This window comes from Electrophorus electricus, chromosome 22 (genome assembly GCF_013358815.1).
Source record: "Electrophorus electricus isolate fEleEle1 chromosome 22, fEleEle1.pri, whole genome shotgun sequence".
NCBI lineage: Eukaryota > Metazoa > Chordata > Actinopteri > Gymnotiformes > Gymnotidae > Electrophorus > Electrophorus electricus.
The window spans coordinates 3,044,884-3,059,767 of NC_049556.1; the positions used below are offsets into that span (position 1 = coordinate 3,044,884).

The following is a 14,884-nucleotide window of genomic DNA, read 5'->3' on the forward strand; positions in this document are numbered from 1 at the left end:
TGTGTGTTGAGAGCCTCCTCTCTGGGGCTGGACAGCCTGTATGGAGAACTGTGGCGGAACACATGGAAAGGGGCTGTTATTGTGCTGGAGGTCCTGATGTACCGTCACCAATCCCAGGAGATGCAGGAGCTCCCTGATGGTCCTGGGAGGAGGAGACACTAATAACAATAACTTTGTAATTACAGTTGAAACAGTTTAGGGAATAATGTAACAGCAGCTATTTTAATGTGACAATAACATTGTTATTACATTAAAATAGCTGTTGTACGGCTAATGTAACAATGTTTCATTACTTAAAGAAAAGGGTCTAATAGTCTGCACATCAGGAGGGAGGGTTGGGGGGTGGTCTGAGGTGTGGTGAGAGCCGTTAATGTCCGACCGGATCGGGTGAGGGGTGTGAATTTGCCCTTCTCAGCCCTGCAGTAGAGGACATTGAAGTCGTCTGCCAGATCTCTGTTTGCCTCAGCAGGGGAGTCGATGGTCTTCTGGAGTTTGTGATGTCTTATTTTCGTTGTAATGTCATTGCTAATTACATTTTTGATTTATCAGTTGTTTTCTGTTTCTATTGGTTTGTCTTCTATTGGTTTGTCATGAAGCCAGCACAAATACGAATCAGGTGCATCATAAACGTTTAGGAAAGCCATGGTTTTAATAGGACTTTAATAGGCAGGATTCACTGACATCAAGGAAACCTAAACTTTAATGTATGTGTAATTATTTGTTCATTTTTTTTCTAGCGGAAGGCATACAATGCGAATAACTTCACAGTTAAAAACCTTAACAAAAAACAAGGTGAGTGGTGGACTAACACATGCTATTATGGACTAGTTCTTCTTAGGTGCCACTAGATGCGCCAAATATCTACTCATGAACGCCTGCATGAGTATATGTATTAAATCAAGAGCGTCCTTGACCATAGAAGTGACTCATTACTGTAACACTGGCCAACGATCCAAGAGTAGCATAGACCTTTGGATATTGTAAGATTTGCAGTAGACTGTTGTCTCACCTAAGTGCTGTCTACAATAACACAGAATTCACTGAGGCCGTGAAACCTTGGGCATAAACCTTACTGTAAACAACTGTACAAGCAAAGCACAGGGAGAGAGCAAGAGAGAGATTGAATTTCAAAGCTCATTTCATGTCAGTCTGTAGCATTAATATAAACACATAATACAAATCCCTTTTAATTATTCTACTCAATTCCTTATTTACCGCCACATTATGCTGTACATCTAATTAATTTATAATTTAATTTTGACCAGAAAAACCTTAACAAAAAACAAGGCGAGTGCCACTTAGGTGCCACTAGGCGCCAAATATGTATTCATGAATGCTTAATTTAATTTTGACCAGAAAAACCTATCAGTATTCCTGATAGAAAAACTAGCCCCCAAGCTAAATGAGCATACAATTGGTACACGTCAATCGTAGTCCAGAAGTGTGATGTGTGGTGTGTGTGTGTGTGTGTGTGTGTGTGTGTGTGTGTGTGTGTGTGTGTGTGTGTGTGTGTGTGTGTGTATGTGTGTGTGTGTGTGTGTGTGTGTGTGTGCGCGCGCGCGCAGATTCACAACCTCAACGTTCAAAAGAATAATGTAAAAAGGTTTGGATCTCATCTAGAAATATAAACCAGCTTCTATAGGCCACTTACCTTGACAAACACTAGAGGGCGCCAAACGCTAAATTTTAATTTTAAGTTTCATATTTCAAATCAGACTTTTATCAGCGTATGCTGACACATAACAGAAAGATTTTGTTCTGGCTGTTGGTTACTTTCAACAAAAACAGACAATATACATACAATACACAATATATAAGCAATATAGAGATTATGGGACAACAGTATACATAAAGTGCCAGTATGTGTGGTAATGCTAACACCTGTAGTGACTATGTATGGGAACCTGTGATAAAGCCTTGCACAATACATTACCATAGATGTGAAGTAGCATGGCTTTAGAGAAAACAAGAGTAGCTATGGCATGACAGATCTTACTAGTCTATTTAGCTGTTTATTAGGGTGAGGGCTTAAGGCCAGACAATGCTCCTGTGCATGAACGTTTTAGTGTACGCCATGGTTTCCTGGTTTTCTGTCTGTGGAAGGAGCTGGAACACGTACTCTTCAGTCTGCGTGTCGGGAGGGAGGGTCGGGGAGTGGTCTGAGGTGTGGTGAGAGCCGTCAACGTCGGATCGGATCGGGTGAGGGGTGTGAACTTTCCCCTCTCAGCCCTACAGTAGAGGACATTCAGAGCATCTGCCAGGTCTCTGTTTGCCTCAGCGAGGGGGCCGACAGTCTTCTAGAGGTCTTGTCTCCACGCCGACGAAGGGGCGTCTGCTCAGGAACCCGTTTGTCACTTTGTCAGAGTAACTTTTTTTTTTTTTGCCACTCTGACTTCCTTCGTTAGTGAGTTCCTGGCCTGTTTGTACAGGGCTCCATGTCCACGTCTGCAGGCATCCTCCTTCACCTGATGAAGCTGTCTTAGCCTGGCTGTGAACCATGGCTTGTTATTGTTGTGTGCGCTACATGCCTCGGGTGGCACGCGCACGTCTTCGCAAACGGTTATGTACGATGTCACGGTGTCAGTCGGTTCATCGAGGTTGCCAGTTGCAGCTTCAAAAAACACTCCAATCCGTACAACCAAAACCTGCAGCCCCTGCTGTGCCTCACTGCATCATTTCCTCGATGTTTTGACCACAGGCTGTGCAGATTTTAGTTTATGCCTGTAGGTTGGAATAAGAGACCCGAGTGTCCCGGGGCTGCTCAGAACACAGAGCCACCTGCGTCCTTAAGAACTGCGTAGCAGTAATCCAGTGTGCTGTGCGCTCTGGTGGGACATCAATATGCTGTCTATATATTGGTAGCTCGTAGTTTATTTTTACTCTGTTGAAATCTCCAAGGATTATGAAAAGTGAGTCCATGTGTGTTTCTCCAAAACAGGGCTGCTGGGACGACCTTGTCCCTAGACGAGGTAAAATGCATGACAAAACACATGCAGTTATTCTGAAAGCAAGGTCCTGTAGCAGGTAAATGTGGGCCTGCGCCTTTAAAGGGAATATTTCACTCTCAGAAACATTCAACATATACCATGAAATATATTTACGGCATTTATCTATATATTTACTGCATTTATCTGACGCTTTTATCCAAAGTGGCTTACGATTACGTCTGAATACAACTTTGAGTAATTGAGGGTTAAGGGAGGGTTGAGGGTTTCAGCTACAGGCTGAACCTTTGTGATTTTTTTTTTAAGCCCTTTTCATTCAAGTAATTAACAGGACTGTTTAGACCAATATATAAATGAATCAAGTTCAGTTTACACACATTTAATGCTGTGAACGAGCCAAAACATACTTTACATCTAAATGTTGCTTTGTCATTATTGTGTTCGAAGTATAAGTCTAATATAGTAATAATACTAGTACAAATAATAGTTAGAGCGATTGTAATGTAGTTACAATAAAAATCATAATTTCAAGGTTAAAATGAATGCCATCAAAATCCGTTTGGAAGAAAACATAGGTATAGGACCTACTTTGGATTATATATATATATATATATATATATATATATATATATATATATATATATATATATATATATATATATATATATATATATATATACATACATATATGTGCGTGTGTGAGTGTGAGTGTGTGTGTGTGTGTGTGTTTTAGGTATTTTCTGACAAAAATGTTTATATTTAAGGTCTTTTTGCCATTTGTTGTATGTTTTTCTTTAGTGTATTTGTCCTTTTTTGATGTTAAATAATGACCTTTGTCTTTCTTTGCATTTTTTGACCCTAAGTCACGTCATGGTCCCTCCCCCACACTGATACCAAATCATTCAGAACACAGCACACAGCAAAGGCAGCAGAGTGTGAAGGGTGTGTGACCTTCCAACAAAGGGCAGGCAAAACATAAGCCATCTTAGACCTACAAACAGACTGAAAACCTGAATCATAAAACCCTCTTATTAAGACCCTGGTATTATTGCTACTGTTCTATTCAAACCCCCAAAACTCTGTTCAAAATGCAAATCCTACAAAAACTCAGTCATGAACCATCTAACCAGATATAGAAGTCATGACATCAGGCCACACACAGACAAAACACAGTTGTTCTTTGAATCGGCAGAAAATTGTTTTCGGTCCAAACATGTTAGCAGTCCTCACAGGTATGTGAGGTATGTAAGTACCTCACAGAGCTGCAAGTATACAGAGGTCACAGCACACGCAAAGCAACGTTTGGTGAAATCCTCAGACCTTCGCGCTGGAGTGAATGCACGCTGGCTCACTACATAAGGGGGTGTGTAGCCCTCCCTCCCTCTCGCAGAGCCAGTAAGACTCAGAGGCTTGAGCACTTGCAGGCCACCTCAGGCCCCCTGGAGGCAGACAGGGGTACAACACCCCCCAGACGAGGAAGACGAGATCTGAGGTAGCTGCAGACACATTGTTTTAGCTTTTTATCCCCTTCACACGGCGTCCTCGCTGCTTATATCCTGTATTGTGTTTTGAGTCTTTCTGGAGGTGTTTTGAGGAGGCTTCTCTGTGCTTTGCGCTCTGCTATTCCGCTGTGAGGTGGAAGTTAGCCGTGTGGGGGAGGAACTACTTACACGGTACAGCGGGGGGATGGTATGTCAACAATGACAAAGGAGCTGTTTGCGTCATCTCACAAGGACCCAATCCAAGCCGCCAGTACGCCGCCTACTCAGAATGTTTCCCATAATACACCTCGGCTGGCTACGGTAGAAAAGAAATAAATAACTAATGCTTGAAAATATTTAATGTTATAATTGCGAATCTTTATATTTCTGTTCTCCATGGACATGGTCATTATTCTGGCCTTTTTTGGGGGCATTTTGGGGACAATATTCATTTTTTCCACCAACCATAGACAGAACACACAGTCTAAGGCCCCAGGACTTAAACAGGCCCTTCATATATTTTGTTCGTGCTTGCTACGGCAGCACATATACTAAAATTGGAACGATACAGAGAAGATTAGCATGGCCCCTGCGCAAGGATGACACGCAAAATCGTGAAGCGTCCAATATTTTGGCCCCTGAGGGCCCCCCATAGAACTCCCATAGAAGGCTCCAAGAGCCACAGATAATTTTAATAAACAAATGGACTCAAAAACCAGAATAAATTGTACAAATATGTAACAAATTTATAGACCTTTCTATCAAAATATACATAAAACATGTCAAAAAATATATAAATAGGCCATTTTTTAAAATTTCACACATTTTCCTCCAAATGTTTTTATTAACACTAAATTAAACATGCAGTTTTCAAAATGCTAAGTAGTGGTCATTAGATTCTAGCAGTTGTTATTACATTAAAATAGCGGTTATTACATTATTACATTTAAATAGCGGCTATTACATTATTTCCTAAACTGTTTCATTATTTAAATAATATGTTTAAATAATGAATATAACCTTTAGGAAATATAACCTTTAGGAATATAACCTTTAGGAAAAGTCACAAAAAATCAACAAGAAGCTGAAAGAAATTAAAAATTCAAATCAATCTCAGAATTACATAAGTAGTAAAGGAATTTATGTTAACTTTTATTTTCTCAAATGGAATTTGGGGCTTTCTTTTTAACATGCAGTTTCCAAAACGCTAACTGGTGGTCATAAGTTTCAAGCACTTGTTATTACTATATTACAATTGTTATTGCTAAATTATATTTTTTATTATTACATTGCAGTTGTTATTTCTACAAGTATCGCTGTAATTGTTATTACATCATTGCAGTTATTGTTAAATTACAAATATTGCTACATTACAATTATCACTGCAGTGCAATTATTATTATATTACAATTGTTACAACTGCTATTACTGTATTAGCCTTTTTGGATGCAAAAATATTTTGGTTGTTCACAGCTTGAAATCTGTAAATTTGATTTTTTTTTTCTCTCTATTCAAACTCAAATCTCCTTTAAGTGTTTTTCTTTTTAAACTGTTCTTGAGGTAACATTCATATTTCTGCTGGTTTCAATGTGATGTTTTTCTCTTTTAAAATCTCTGAAGTTAAATTTTTTATTTTCCTTAGTGGGTATTTGATGCCATCTGGTGGGCAAGAAGAGAAACTGCTGCTTAGAAGTTCTTCACTGTGAGGTCATGATGTCACCATCTCTCTTCTGTTGTGGGGATATATAGTGGTGTGAAAAAGTGTTTGCCCCCTTCCTGATAATTTATTTTTCTGCATGTTTGTCACACTTAAATGTTTCAGATCATCAAGCAAATTTAAATATTACACAAAGATAACACAGGTAAACACAAAATGCAGTTTTTAAATGGAGGTTTTTATTATTAAGGGAAAAATAATCCAAACCTACCCCCCCCCCCCCCCCATTAAAACATAAATTAACTGTGGTTTATCAACTCTTTGGAAAGCTGAGTTCAATTTCTCTAGCCACACCCAGGCCTGATTACTGCCACACCTGTTCTCAGCCAAGAAATCACTTAAATAGGACCTGCCTGACAAAGTGAAGTAGACCAAAAGATCCTTAAAAGCTAGACATCATGCTGCGATCCAAAGAAATTCCGGAACAAATGAGAGATCTTAATTACGTTGTATATCGGTCTGGAAAAGCTTATGAAGCCATTTCTAAAGCTTTGGGACTCCAGTGAACCACAGTGAGAGCCATTATCCACAAATGGCCAAAACATGGAACAGTGGTGAACCCTCCCAGTAGTGGCCGGCTGACCAAAATGACCCCAAGAGCGCAGCGAAGACTCATCTTCACAAAAGACCCCACAACAGCATCCAAAGAACTGCAGACCTCACTTACCTCAGTGAAGGTCAGTGTTCATGACTGCACCATAAGAAAGAGACTGGACAAAAATGGCCTGCATGGCAGAGTTCCAAGACGAAAACCACTGCTGAGCAAAAAGAACATAAAGGCTCGTCTCAGTTTTGCCAGAAGACATCTTGATGATCCCCAAGACTTTGGGGAAAATACTCTGTGGACTGATGAGACAAAAGTTGAACTTTTTGGAAGGTGTATGTCCCATTACATCTGACATAAAAGTAACACAGAATTTCAGAAAAGGAACATCATATTAGCAGTAAAATATGGTGGTGGTAGTGTGATGGTCTGGGGCTGTTTTGCTGCTTCAGGACCTGGAAGACTTGCTGTGGTAAATGGAACCATGAATTCTGCTGTCCACCAAAAAATCCTGAAGGAGAATGTCTGGCCATCTGTTCGTGACCTCAAGCTGAAGTGCACTTGGGTTCTGCAGCAGGACAATGATCCAAAACACACCAGCAAGTCCACCTCTGAATGGCTTAAGAAAAACAAAATGAAGACTTTGGAGTGGCCTAGTCAAAGTCCTGGCCTGAATCCGATTGAGATGCTGTGGTATGACCTTAAAAAAGCGGTTCATGCTCGAAAACCCTCCAATGTGGCCAAATTACAACAGTTCTGCAAAGATGAGTGGACCAAAATTCCTCCACAGTGCTGTAAAAGACTCATGGCCAGTTATCACAAATGCTTGATTGCAGTTGTTACTGCTAAGGGTGGCCCAACCAGTTATTAGGTTTAGGGGCAATCACTTTTTCACACAGCGCCATGTAGGTTTGGAATTTTTTTTCCCGCTTAATAATAAAAACCTTGATTTAAAAACTGCATTTTGTGTTTACTTATGTTATCTTTGTCTAATATTTAAATTTGTTTGTTGATCTGAAACATTTAAGTGTGACAAACATGCAAAAAACAAAAAAAAAAGATATCAAGACAGGGTAAACACTTTTTCACACCACCGTACATAACAATGAGGTCTACTACCACCCCACTCTACTGCTGCCCACCCTAGTGCAGTGTTACACCCACCTCCATCCAACCATTCTGAAAGACTCAAAACTTTCCTTGACAGCACCCTCCTAATTAAATGAGATGTGCTCATGTAGCCTGTTCCGTGTACTCAGTGTAATTCTGCGTTGTGTTCTGGTGGCGTTCATCTGAAGAGGCAAGAGGCAGTACTAAGGTCTCTGGTCCTTTACTGTAATAACAGATACAAACATACGAGAGCATCAACACTGTGTATGTGACAGGCTAGGCTCCCCTCTAGTTACTTTAAGAAAAAACCTTTACTTAAAATTTTGTTATTGTATAATTATATATTAATTAAATATATTAAATTCATTAAATTATATAATTGTTATTAAATAATAATTAAAGGAATTGTGTAGAGAGAAAAAAAAATCAAATTTACAGATTTCAAGCTGTGAACAGCCAAAATATTTTTGCATCCAAATTATGATTCGAGAGTATTGCATTTGAAGTATGAGGCTAATACAGTAATAGCAGTTGTAACAATTGTAATATAATAATAATTGCATTGCAGTGATAATTGTAACGTAGCAATATTTGTAATTTAACAATAACTGCAATGATGTAATAACAATTACAGCGTTGCTTGTAGTAATAACAACTGCAATGTAATAATAAAAAAATATAATTTAGCAATAACAATTGTAATATAGTAATAACAAGTGCTTGAAACCACCAGTTAGCATTTTGGAAACTGCATATTAAAAAGAAAGCCCCAAATTCCATTTGAGAAAATAAAAGTTAACATAAATTCCTTTACTACTTATGTAATTCTGAGATTGATTTGAATTTTTAATTTGTTTCAGCTTCTTGTTGATTTTTTGTGACTTTTCCTAAAGGTTATATTCCTAAAGCTTATATTTCCTAAAGGTTATATTCATTATTTAAACATATTATTTAAATAATGAAACAGTTTAAGAAATAATGTAATAGCCGCTATTTAAATGTAATAATGTAATAACCGCTATTTTAATGTAATAACAACTGCTAGAATCTAATGACCACTACTTAGCATTTTGAAAACTGCATGTTTAATTTAGTGTTAATAAAAACATTTGGAGGAAAATGTGTGAAATTTTAAAAAATGGCCTATTTATATATTTTTTGACATGTTTTATGTATATTTTGATAGAAAGGTCTATAAATTTGTTACATATTTGTACAATTTATTCTGGTTTTTGAGTCCATTTGTTTATTAAAATTATCTGTGGCTCTTGGAGCCTTCTATGGGAGTTCTATGGGGGGCCCTCAGGGGCCAAAATATTGGACGCTTCACGATTTTGCGTGTCATCCTTGCGCAGGGGCCATGCTAATCTTCTCTGTATCGTTCCAATTTTAGTATATGTGCTGCCGTAGCAAGCACGAACAGAACGTATGAAGGGCCCGTTTAAGTCCTGGGGCCTTATACTATGTGTTCTGTCTATGGTTGGTGGAAAAAATGAATATTGTCCCCAGAATGCCCCCAAAAAAGGCCAGAATAATGATCATGTCCATGGAGAACAGAAATATAAAGATTCGCAATTATAACATTAAATATTTTCAAGCATTAGTTATTTATTTCTTTTCTGCCGTAGCCAGCCGAGGTGTATTATGGGAAACATTCTGAGTAGGCTGCGTACTGGCGGCTTGGATTGGGTCCTTGTGAGATGACGCAAACAGCTCCGTTGTCATTGTTGACATACCATCCCCCCGCTGTACCGTGTAAGTAGTTCCTCCCCCACACGGCCAACTTCCACCTCACAGCAGAATAGCAGAGCGCAAAGCACAGAGCCTCGAGAAGCTTCCTCAAAACACCTACAGAAAGACTCAAAACATAATACAGGATATAAGCAGAGAGGACGCTGTGTGAAGGGGTTAATACATATATTCATTCAGGCGTTCATGAGTAGGTATTTGGCGCCATCTAGTGGCACCTAAGAAGAACTAGTCCATAATAGCATGTGTTAGTCCACCAAATGAACAAATACTTTACACATAAATTAAAGTTTAGGTTTCCCTGATGTCAGTGAATCCTGCCTATTAAAGTCCTATTAAAACCATGGCTTCATAAACCTTCCCTAAACGTTTATGATGCACCCGATTCATATTTGTGCTGGCTTCATGGCATTTTTCTCACTCTCCATTAAAGTCCCTTAAGCCTACAGAGGATTGTAGTGTTTTTCATGGAGCACGTTGGTGTTTATTTTGTATGATAGGCAGATCCAGAGAGGCCATATGAGGGGAAGGTTAGGATGATTGTAAGGTCCGGTGAGTTACAGGGACCCTAAACAATATTAGAACATTAGATACATTTTTTGCCAAAGTGATATTTTTCAGTAAGATAGAAAATTCCTGTCGGCACCTTGGAAATGTGTGTCACTCTGATATGAGAATACAGTTCTGAGAATAAACTTTTAAATACAAAGTTTAGTCAACTCTGCATTGTAAACACCAGTAGTGTATGAACATATACACGACTGCTGCATGTCTGACCAGCAGTGGGCAACAGAGGCTTACATGCTGGAGACTTACTTCAAGCCTGAGGAAGCTTTAAATTGTTCTGTAAAACAAGTCTGCAGTTGCTGCCGTTCTGGTCCAACCTCCTGATCTAGAAGACAAACCAATAGATACAGAAAACAACTGATACATCAAAAATGTAATTAGCAATGACATTACAACGAAAATATTTTCACCCATATTATTAGTTTTAAATATCAATTTATTTAGACATATCTTTGTTGATTTATTAATTATAACTGATTGCTGAGCATCATAAATTAGATACATTATACTTAATAATAAGGTGTGTACTGAGCAGAGTACTGAATAAAATATGACATGATTCTAAGTTTTACTTTTGTGTGTGTGTGTGTGTGTGTGTGTGTTGGGGGCAGAACTTGTATTTTCAGTATATGGGTGCAAGTGACACAGACTAGACACACACTAGACACAGACTAGACACACACTAGACAGACTAGACACAGACTCGGGGTCAGTCTGTGAGGATCATGTCAGGAGAAACAAGAGATGCCAAGGACACAGAAGCCATCCAAATCCAGAACTGTGGTTTACGTGCAGTAAATCTTCTTTAGTGATACTCACTTATGCGATTGTTATGCCGATTGCTTTTCATCATTTATTTTGTTCCCCCCCATTCAATTAATGCTTGACTGCTGCTTTATAGAACAAGTGCTGACATATAAGGACATTATTTCAGTAAAGCCACCCAAATGTTCTTTTATTTAATGGACCTTAACAGTATTATTAACAGATTGGACTCGTCCCAGCACCTTGTGAAAACAGGGAATTTCAGGGAAAGTAAACAAGGAATTTCATAGAATTTCTTCTCTATCTAGGACATGCATGTATTACAAGACTGTTTGATGGTGAGCCAGACCAGCATGAACCTTCATCAGCATTTGAGGTTGAGAGTGATCTGTTTCTGGTGAGGAACAGAATGTTGTTATTGACATACTTTCTGAAGCTAAGATGAAGCTTCATTTATATCACTGATCTGACCTTGATCCATGTGAGAGAATTAAGTTGGTGTGTAATTTGCAAACTGGACATAATAGTTTTAGATTACATCCGAAGATTAACCCAAGTTTTAAATGAACAATATGTAATGAAGTCTTCCTTACCTGCCTCAGAATCCTCAGGTAGCTCAACACTGCTGTGCACCCTATCCAAAACAGTGACAACAATCACTTACAAACAAAAGCATATGAATAGATTAAAATGCGTGACATAAAATATATTCCCCTTCATTATCTTCTATGCTCATTCTTTCTTTTTCTCTGCTCCTTGTATGGTTTTTTTTTGTTTTCCCTTCTTTCTGATGAATGTGTCGCGTAGTTTTTTTGACATCATGAACTACAAAAAAACAAACCCCGAACGGCATGAACATTCATTAGCAAGAAAAGCTCTAGTTTGCGGTTCTTCGTGGAGAACAGATTAAAATGCACCTAAATCAACTACCAAACGCTTATATGCAGACACTAAAGGTACTTTCCGCCATAGATTTTCTTTAACTGTCACAATTTCGTAATCAGTGTGTTGTTTGTCGCGTAAACTTTTGTTCTGCCACCATCTTGATGGCACTTTGTTTGGGTCGATATGATAACGGCGCTCCGATTTGCCGCCTGATTTAAAACCTCCGATTTAAAAAATAATAATTTAAAAATAAACAGAACCCCGATTAAAAAAAGAAATCGGACTCGATGTGAAAGACACCAAAGATAGGGAATCATATCTAATCAAATCGAACTTAGACAATGAAATTTAACGTAGGTACCCAGAAAACCCATATTTCATGTTATGTGTATTGTGGCAGGAGCTTTAACGTACCACTCACGGTTTGATTGTGTCCTTTGAGATTAAGTTTGTTAAGCATCATCTTAGAACTGCCACGCTTCTCTCTCGCTTGGCTATAATAATGCTGACGTCGTGTCTGACTCTAGGGCAATGACCATTTATTTATCTATTATTTACATTTATTCATTCTTAGCTATATCCGCACTACAATATTAGTGAGTGATAGATCTACTGTCCCCCCTTTTTAGAGTTTTCCAGCTAACCAGGTTTAATACACAATTTAATTATATTTTATTGCCACAGCAGCAAGCAGGGAGCGAGAAGCGTGTGCGGGTGTCTTTATTCAAAGCAGCAGCAGTTAAGCACAGCCGCGAGCTAAAAAGACTAGATGAGTGTGCACTAGAGACACCTGTGGCATTATATGAGGGGTGCCAAACTGGGGACGGGTGCACCGCGATATTTATATTCATTTATGTAAACATATATCTGCTGTGAACAGTCTTGGACATGCAATGAAGATTTTCACCTTTGGCTGTCTGGTTCAAACGCAAACATTGTTTGTCATAATAGACAATCGTAAAGACAATAACATCTTTGCTAGTAAAAGAGCAGAACAGCATCTAAAATGTACATGTGTAATCAGATGCTCAGTGTTAAAATGTTTGACCAGAATGTGGTTAATTGAAAAAAAAAACCAGCTGTTCAGTCAGGCATTTATAAATATGATAAATATTCTGTGGGAACTTGCCAAACCCAAACAATGTTTGTGTTTGGGATAAATATTATAAATATTCTGTGTGAACTTGCCAAACCCAAACAATGTTTGTGTTTGGCAAGTTCACACAGAATCATATTTATAAATGCCTGACTGAACAGCTGTAGTTTGTTTCAATGAACCACATTCTGGTCAAACATTTTAATACTGAGTATCTGATTACACATGTACATTTTAGATGCTGTTCTGCTCTTTTACTAGCAAAGATGTTATTGTCTTTATAATCACAGCTCAGCATAAACAGATAACATCTCTACATGCTCCTGAACATTGAAACTCAAATACCAGAATAATCAGGTAATATTCTCCTCAACACACACACACACACACACACACACACACACACACACACACACACACACACAGTAAGAGAGTTCTGGAGGCTTCACATGACAGCAACATAAATCATAGTAGGAGAGAGAACACAGTGAGTATCTGAATCCTTCCAGGAATTGTGAGAATGATTAGAAATGTTTCAGTGCAAAAGGATTTGTAACCATGAAGTACACACAATTTATTTATTTATGATTATGGTCATTGTAAACACTATATGTATTTACTATTGTAAATACTGTGTATCTAAATACTTTCAAATTAAAGCTGACATTCTAAGCTTTAACCTTATTTCAGGCTGAATTTATTTTCAGTGCCACAACAAGTACACCACTGACTGCTGTGTTACTAAACATTTAGTTACAGACTGCAAGATGATTAAATACTGTATGGATTGTAAACTCTCATGGAAAGAAGTATTTATGAAGAAAGAAACAGAAAGCACTTTATAGGAACAAAATACAATCTGGAGGGTATTTATATGCCTCTACACTAGATGGAGTGTATTTATATACATCTACACTAGATGGAGTGTATTTATGTACCTTTACACTAGATGGAGTGTATTTATGTACCTCTACACTAGATAGAGTGTATTTATATACCTCTACACTAGATGGAGTGTATTTATGTACCTTTACACTGGATGGAGTGTTTTTATATACTTGTACACTAGATGGAGTGTATTTATGTACCTTTACACTGGATGGAGTGTTTTTATATACTTGTACACTAGATGGAGTGTATTTATGTACCTCTACACTAAATGGAATGTATTTATGTACCTCTACACTAGATAGAGTGTATTTATATACCTCTACACTGGGTGGAGAGTATTTAGCAGATGTTCTTATCCATAGTGACTTACAAAAGTGCTTTGTTATTTACTCGTAGAACACATCCTAGTACAGTACAGAAGGTTAGAGCTCTACATCACAGAGGGAGGGAGTGGAGAGGTCAGTAATGAACATGAGGTGAGACAGATTGAGACAGCATCCAGGAGACCAGCAACACAGGAGACACCCATCAAATGCAACGAGCTCTTTAAAGGCAAGCACATCAGATCTGTGCTCACTAAAGGATACGCTGGAATTGGGAAAACTGTCTCTGTGCAGAAGTTCATTCTGGACTGGGCTGAAGGACGAGCAAATCAGGATGTCGTTTTCATATTTCCACTTCGTTTTAGGGAGCTGAATTTGGTGAAGGAGAAAAGGTTCAGTCTGATGGATCTGCTTCATGACTTTTTCCCAGAAACAAAACAATTACAATTAATACACTGTGATGCTTACAAAGTCATTTTCATCTTTTATGGTTTGAATGAGTGTCGACTTCCTCTAGATTTCCAGAACAATGAGAACTTGTGGGATGTAACAGAGTCGACCTCAGTGGATGTGCTGCTGACAAACCTCATCAAGGGGAATCTGCTTCCCTCTGCTCTCCTGTGGATAACCTCTCAACCAGCAGCAGCCAATCAGATCCCTTTTGAATGTGTTGATCAGGTAACAGAGGTACGAGGGTTCAATGACCCTCAGAAAGAAGAATACTTCAGGAAGGGAATCAGTGATCAGAGCCTGGCCAACAGAATCATCACACACATGAAGTCATCAAGAAGACTCTACATCATGTGTCACA

The 14,884-nt window shown here is 38.4% G+C and overlaps 1 long non-coding RNA gene, 2 other non-coding genes and 1 pseudogene across 3 annotated transcripts; 2 read left to right on the forward strand and 2 right to left on the reverse strand.

The window, feature by feature from the left end:
- Positions 1-1,663: 1,663 nt before the first annotated feature.
- LOC113567688 lies at positions 1,664-4,609 on the reverse strand. The gene is made up of 2 exons (XR_003409483.2): positions 4,199-4,609; positions 1,664-2,960 (listed from the first exon to the last, which is right to left on the reverse strand). It is a non-coding gene; the product is annotated as an uncharacterized LOC113567688 (long non-coding RNA).
- A 344-nt stretch (positions 4,610-4,953) lies between these two features.
- On the forward strand, positions 4,954-5,060 carry LOC113567693. Its single transcript, XR_003409486.1, has one exon. It is a non-coding gene; the product is annotated as a U6 spliceosomal RNA (small nuclear RNA).
- A 4,047-nt stretch (positions 5,061-9,107) lies between these two features.
- On the reverse strand, positions 9,108-9,214 carry LOC113567692. Its single transcript, XR_003409485.1, has one exon. It is a non-coding gene; the product is annotated as a U6 spliceosomal RNA (small nuclear RNA).
- A 2,890-nt stretch (positions 9,215-12,104) lies between these two features.
- Positions 12,105-14,884, forward strand: part of LOC118240651 — a 659,061-nt pseudogene continuing 656,281 nt past the window's right edge.